This window comes from Phalacrocorax aristotelis, chromosome 3 (assembly GCF_949628215.1).
Source record: "Phalacrocorax aristotelis chromosome 3, bGulAri2.1, whole genome shotgun sequence".
Taxonomy (NCBI): Eukaryota; Metazoa; Chordata; class Aves; order Suliformes; family Phalacrocoracidae; genus Phalacrocorax; species Phalacrocorax aristotelis.
In genome coordinates this window covers 90,541,625-90,549,120 of record NC_134278.1, presented here as the reverse complement: position 1 = coordinate 90,549,120, position 7,496 = coordinate 90,541,625, and the positions used below count along the sequence as shown (strand labels likewise).

General features: G+C 45.7%; 1 long non-coding RNA gene across 1 annotated transcript; it reads left to right on the top strand.

Annotated features, from left to right (window-relative positions):
• The first annotated feature begins 1,762 nt into the window (after positions 1-1,762).
• LOC142055062 (uncharacterized) lies at positions 1,763-5,092 on the top strand. Its single transcript, XR_012659791.1, has 3 exons — positions 1,763-2,931; positions 3,604-3,735; positions 4,560-5,092. It is a non-coding gene; the product is annotated as an uncharacterized LOC142055062 (long non-coding RNA).
• The last annotated feature ends 2,404 nt before the right edge of the window (positions 5,093-7,496 follow it).

The window sequence follows — 7,496 nt, the reverse complement described above, 5'->3', positions numbered from 1 at the left end:
TAAAGACTACAGTAATAACAAATAGCTTGATTTGCATGAGTGAGCAGAAGCACACAACCTGCAATGTGTTCGGTATTTGTCACATATTCAACATGTAACACAATGATTGCTTTGTACCTTATGGAACAAAAATGTACTGAGAAGTTGTAAAGAAGAATTTCCTGTAGTGTGCTGACAGACCAGCTGCTGGCAGAAAATTGATGCGAGACATAATATTTCAAACAGGATTTTTATTTTAGCTTCAGGAACTTTAAATATGCCCATTCTCACAGCGTTAAGATATCACATATTACAGGATGTAACCCTGACAGTGTCACTAAGGATAAAACCAATTAGTCTCTCATAAATTTCTGCAGATATGTTCACTGCAGGTTTTTTTTCCCAGTTCTTCCTTTTGGAAGTAATTGCATCATGTAGAGAATTAAGCTCTCTTTCTTATTTACGCACTGGGTGATCACAGAATCACAGAATGGTAGGGGTTGGAAGGGACCTCTGGAGATCATCTTGTCCAAGCCCCCTGCTTGAACAGTGACACCTAGAGCAGGGGGCACAGGAACACATCCAGGTGGGTTTTGAATGTCTCCAGGGAAGGAGACTCCACAACCTCCCTGGGCAGCCTGTTCCAGTGCTCTGTCACCATCACAGGAAAGAAGTTTTTCCTCATATTCAGGTGGAACTTCCTGTGCTCTAATTTGTGCCCATTGCCCCTTGCCCTGTTGTTGGGCACTGCTGAAAAGGGTTGGGCCCCATCCTCTTTAGGTATTTATAAGCAGTGATAAGATCCCCCCTCAGTCTTCTTTTCTGAGGCTGAACAAACGCAGGTCTCAGCCTTTACTTGTAAGGGAGATGCTCCAGTCCCCTGATCATCTTGGTAGCTCTCTACTGGACTCTGCAGTAGCTCCCTATCTTTCCTGAACTGGGGAGCCCAGGACTGGATACAGTACTCCAAATGTGGCCTCACTAGGGCAGAGTAGAGGGGGAGATTAATGTCTCTTGACCTGCTGGCAACACTCCTTTTAATGCAGCGCAGGATACCATTGGCCTTCTTGGCCACAAGGGCGCATTGCTGGCTCATGGTGAACTTGCTGTCCACCAGCACTCCCAGGTCCTTCTCAACAGAGCCACTTTTCAGTAGGTCAGCCCCCAACCTGTACCGGTGCATGGGGTTGTTCCTCCCCAGGTGCAGGGCCTTGCACTTGCTTTTGTTGAATTTCATGAGGTTCCCTTGTCCCAGCTTTGGCCAGCCTGTCCAGGTCTTGTTGGATGGCAGCACAGCCTTCTGGTGTGTCAGCCACTCCTCCCAGTTTTGCATCATCAGCAAATTTCTTTGTTTGTTCATAGAAGGTCCAGCAGCACATCTCACCTCGTTGGCTCCACCACCTGTATCAAAAAGTTACCCCTGATGCTCTGCAGGAACCTGGATTGTGCACGCCTTGCCATATCGCTTTTCCAGCAAATATCAGGGTGGTTGAATCCATGAGAATCAGCGCCTGCAATTGCAAGGCTACCTCCAGCTGTCTGTAGAAGGCCTTGTTGACTTCCTGAATAGGTGGCTTGTAGCAGATGCTCACATGGTGTCACCCATATTTGCCTGCCCCTTAAGTCTTACCCATAAGCTCTCTACTCTTTCTTCCTCCACCCCTAGGCAGAGCTTGATACATTCCAGTTGCTCCCTTGCATAAAGAGCAACACCCCCACCTCACCTTGCTGGCCTGCCTTTCCTAAAAAGTAAGTAGCCGTCCATGACAGCATTCCAGTTATGTGAGCTATCCCACCATGTCTCTGTAATTGCAATGAGATTGTGGCCCTGCGACTGCACACAGATCTTTAGTTCCTCCTGTTTATTCTCCATGCTGCGTGCATGGGTGTACAGGCATTTCAGAGAGGTAATTGCACGTTTCCCTGGAGGGGTGCACGAGGATCCACTACAGCCATACACACCCTTGAGGTCTAATGAAAATGCCACTTTCTGCGTACCATGTACTGGAGAGAAAGAATTTGCCTTGTACAAATTTTTTACATAGAAAAAAAAATGGCAGCCAGTGAAATGGCTGTTTAGCAACTCTACCTTGTCACACTGCTACAGCTGGTCAATGCCAGCAGTGTAGGGGTGAGTATGTTTTGTCTTGTGTCAATGGGAATTGGCTTATGCGCTAGCCAGTCTCAGTATGCTGCACAGACTGCAAAAGATGGAGAAAGAGTAATATGTAGTCCTGAAAGCCAGTTGCTGGAGTTCATTACTGGTCATTCAGCTTCAAGATCCCACTCAAAGAGGACAAATTTCCTCCTTCATGAGAGTTGTTTATTACAATTATTCCCCCCACACACCCCCCAAATGGGCCTACATTTTAAGAGAGGACTTACCAAAAAGCTAAATCATCTTGGAGCAAAACCTTCCAAGTCTGAAAAAGTAACAGAGTTCTGAATTGACTCAGAATGGTTTTGGGATTTGGGGGCTTTGGGGTTTCACTCAGACCCTTTAAAAAATCTGGTTCCATTAGTTCTGAACTGTTATTCTCTTACCCTGTTGAACACAAAGTTCTCTTCCTAGAACGGGAAATAGCATGCTGAGTGTCCCCATGTTCCCTGAGCTCCACAGAGACCCAAGTAGCCTGCAAAAGTCTTTGTGTGGGGGCTGGGGCCCAGAAAAGCACCTAGTGCTAGTGCTTGGTTGCTGTGCAAGAAGCTGGTGTGGGTGATGCCATGAGAAGGTAGAGAGAAAGCAGGTGACCTGAGCCATTGGTAGCACCTGGTTAGCGCCAGCATGTCGCTGTCGTGGCAGGCAGGAAAGGATGTACGCATGGTGGGGAAAAGGAAGCGGAGGGGTGATCAGCCCAGAAGTGGGAACAACTGGTTCTTGAAACACCATGGTGCAGCCACTGTTCTCTCTGCTAAGGGAGAAGCTAAGGCGGAAGAAGCCCCGCTCCACAGGTATCCGTCAGGCAGCCTGGTGCTTTTAGGGTCCCACTGCACTCCTGTAAGACATGTATCTGGTCTGTCCAGCACTGGAATACCTTCAGTGAAGTGATGTTATCAGCTATTTCTTTGCTGTCTCAGCGTAGAGATAAATCCTGTCATATCTGATAACCTACCAGAACTGAAAACAATTACAGTAAGCCTACTGTCTGGGCATGCTGTCATTTACATTTTGGAACAAACCTTATTTGCTCCAATTTTTCACCAGTGATAACTGTTTTACTTGGCAGTAAAATAGATTTGAACCAGTATTAGTCATTGATGCGTGAACAGTGCTGCCACTGGGAGGGACAGTGATGCAGTCTGATAATGGACCATTCAAAGGCACGCTGCCTGCTCCAATGAAGGATGAATAGCGTACTCTAATGGCAGCAGACAAAAATTTCAGGGGAGATGTGATTTTGATTAGGGTTTTTCTATCTTTGAATAATAGCAAAGTCTCAATCTAGCTCATTTGTTTCAGCAAGACTGATAATTTTTAACAAGTGATAACATAAACACTAGTTTTTTGCCTGGCTCATTGCCCGTAAATCTCTGTTGTTTAAAGTTACTCCCCAATGTATGCTTTCCCATTTTAAAAAATATGTCACCTAAATGCATTACACTGCTTTGGTTCGTCCTTTGTAGGAACTTCAGATGTGCAAGAAGAAACATCTCTAAAGAAAAGGAGCTCGGAGACCTACTGGAGTCAGAAGGACTTCACTCACTTTGGGTCGCTTCAGCAGGGAAGAGACTGGTGTCTTGAACACTTTCTGATAAGTAAGTTTCAAAAATAGCAGAACTGGCTGTTTAGCAAAGGCATGCTGCTGTGCCAGAGAAAATCAGCCAGACCTTGCTCCTAGGGTTCAGGGTGAGGTGAGACAGCACAGGCAATTGTGGGTGGCCTTACAACTTGGAAGCCTCAGGAGTATTTAGCTGTTTAGCAGCTAATGCTAAGAAATGCATTTTTAAAAAGGAGTAGGAGGATCCTCCGGGTGTGGTGGAAACATCTGCATGCCCAGGAACAGTAACACGCCCCCCAGGTAGAGGAGATACAAGTTTTTGTACCCTTCTTAACCTGCTGAGCCACTGGATAGTGAGGAACCAGGGAGCTTTCAGCCCAGATGGCCACCTTGATCCAGGCCTTGGTGGCACATGGAAGGGCCCCATTCCCAGCTTCCCTGCTAAGAGCCAAATCAGCCCCACTCTGCAAACACAACAGCCAGTTGCCAGCCTAGGTAGGGGAGGGTGCCAGGAGAAAGCACAATACATTCCCCATGGAAACCTGCATTTTAACAGTTTGCTTTTGTACATGTTGGGGAACTGAGGAGCACCATCAGGATCCTTTTTGAGGAAGGTGTCATTAAAGATGCCAGAGCAAGGCCATCAGCAGTATCCATGAGGGCACAAGGGCATACCTGTCAGATTGCTGCTGCCTTTTACTACCACAGTGTTTTTAGGGTTTCTGCCAAAACCTCGTGTTTCTCCTTAGCCAGTCAGGAGTAACTGTGGCACACCATCTTCCACATGGTCACTCCTTTGCTCCGTGCCAGCAAAATCAGCTATTCCATCAGCAAATGCTACCCTTCTGTTCCTGTCTACAGTTTGCATGGTGTTTCATTTCCCTCTCTGCTGTGCCGGCCTGTGGAGGCTCCCGTGCTGTAAAACCGCAGTATTGCTACAGAAGTGTATCTCTGGGACCAAAGATCAGCTGCTAAGGACAGTGACAAAGACAATACAGTTCTTTGCTAATCTATGGATGCTGCACAGCTGCTGAAACCAGACAGCTTTCAGTAATTTGAAATCTTCAATGGGTGTTTAATACACACATTCACTGAATTTTAGTCAGAAGCATTCCTGGCTTGGTCAGTATTCTGTCTCCACTTCTCCGCCTCTCCCCCTCTTTTTTTAGTCCATGGGTCATTTAGGCATAAGCATCAGTTTTATGGAGGAGGTGACATGTGAATCCCAGATGTCCACATTATCAGAGATACGCATGACAGAGTTGTAGCGGCTGTAGTGATGCTGCATCTAACAATTCTGTGTGATGTGGCACCAGGTGACACTCTTGTGCCTTCCCCATTGTCGTGGTTTAGCCCCATTTACCAACTAAGCCCCACACAGCCGCTTGCTCACTCCCCAGTGAGTATGGGGGAGAAAATCAGAAGAGCAAAAGTAAGAAAACTCATGGGTTGAGATAAGAACAGTTTAATAATTAAAATAAATCAGTAATAATAACAAAAATAATATAATATAATGAAAAAGAAAATAATGAGAGAGAGGTGAAACCCAGGGGGGAAAAACCCGATCAAACAAGTGATGCAACCGCTCACTACCCACCGACCTATGCCACCAGTCACTGAGCTGCAATCGCTGCTTCCCCCAGCCAGCTCCCCCCAGGTAATACACAGAGCATGATGTCATATGGTATGGAATATCCCTTTGGCCAGTTTGGATCAGCTGTCTTGGCTGTGCCCTCTACCCTCCCAGCTGCTTGTGCACCCGGCAGAGCATGGGAGGCTGGAAAAGCCCTTGACTAGTGTAAGAACTACTTAGCAACAACTAAAACATCAGCGTGTTATCAACATTATTCTCATACTAAATCCAAACCACAGCACTATACCAGCTACTAGGAAGAAAATTAACTCTATCCCAGCCAAAACCATGACACCAATACAAAATTATACCAACATACATATCTAGAGCAATTTCTGCTTGCTCTGCCTGGTTACTCTTCCACTTTTGGTACACAGGTGGTCAACATGGGCCTTACAGCTGCTGGTCGTGCTCAGAGTCAAGCAGGGAAATAAGCAGGTGCAGTGGCCTTTCGTAACAGTTAACATGGAATTGCACAGCAGTATTGCTAATGAAGCCAAAAGAAAGGTCATAAACAGACTTGCAGTTCTGAAGGTGTGTCGATATTTCTGACATTGCTGCTACGAGTCCTTCAGCAATGACATTCCTTGGTATTTAATTGTTTTGAGATGGCATCTGTGAGTCACAGAAGCCACTGCCAGGCTCTTAGCAGATCAATGTGAAACCAGCATGTAGCTGATTGAAAAGGTTAATATGACTACTGCCATCATTTCTCTAGCATTGCTGAGGTACAGTGTTACAAGCTACACATCAATAACCTGCCAAAGTGAAAGCTGGAAATAGATTGAGGTTTTTCTGTGGCCAGCTGCACAGCTGAATTCCAGGCAGGACAGAAGATAATTTACATGCCTCTTGAAATAGATCGTTACTGCCAGGCACCTGATTTGAAGTCTGTGCAATCAGAAAGTAGTCAATCAGTTATACAGAGCAATAAACATATATTACATATGTTTACATATGTAGATTACATTTTGTGTAAAGCAGGGTCTGGCAGGCCCAGAAGGCTGCTCAAAGATACCTCTCAGCCAGGGCAATATTCATTTGACAGTACCGCTCCATCCTGTAAAGAAATACAGATTTCCACTGAGATCTAAGTATTATTGCCACCTGGCATCAAATACATCATAGCTGATTTCTGTACGGCAGCAGCCAGAGATACAGAAGTAGTAAACAAAGCAGCTGTTCAACTCTTCGCATTATTTATATATTCTCCTTCCCATTGCTGGCAGTAACAAACCATACTCCACCTGTCTCACATGGATCATTTGCTAAGCAGAAGGCTGTTATCTCCAAAAACCAGCTGCTAGCACTCAGATGCACAGCAGACTCCAGAGCTGCCGGACTCCAAACTAGCAGCATGGTTGGGGGACCTGGACATTTGCTCTGGCAGGGTTAGTGCAGTGACAGCACACTTGACCAATCCAGGGTCTTAGCACAAATCCATCATCACTATTGTGGTGGCATGAGCATACTCCAAGAGCAGGAACTCACAGGGGGTCTGTCACACTAGGCTTCACTACAGGTGTTCAGCACTTGTCTTCCCCAAGAGCTGATGTGAAATAGAGGATGCAGTGAGAAATCAAATAGGAATAGCACCTGCAGTTAAGCTGGACACTCACATCTGCAGACCTCCTCTTGCAGAGACTGTCTTGCGAGGGCCACTGTGGCAGGAAATGAAATAAAGCTGCCAAGTCTTGTTTGCATGCTCAGATCCCTGCCTCTATCTGGCACAAGAGTATAAACAACAAAGAACAGAACAGGCAACTTCGATACTGGTCATCCTGAAAGATATCAGTTACCCTAAAGGAAGGCAGAAATTCATGACAGAACAAAGGCATTTGCTACCAGCGCTAAAATGACAGGCTCTAAATTGGAATTGGACCTTTGCCTATTTGGGGACTTTGTTTTCTTTCTTTAGAAACAATATACTTAAAGAAGTAAGAGCAAGTAATTCAGTGTTTGTTGTTGAGTCACCCCATACAGATCTTTTATTGATATGGTTTAATGAGGCATGCCAGACCAACAGGTTATTTATTTACCTGCAGGATATCGATATTTGCAATGACTCCAGGACCCTCAGGACAGCTTTCTGTTGCATATGCTTTGGTGGTTAAATAATCTCTAGTAGTCAGTGCTGGGAATATGGGTGAGACAGTGCCAGCAGG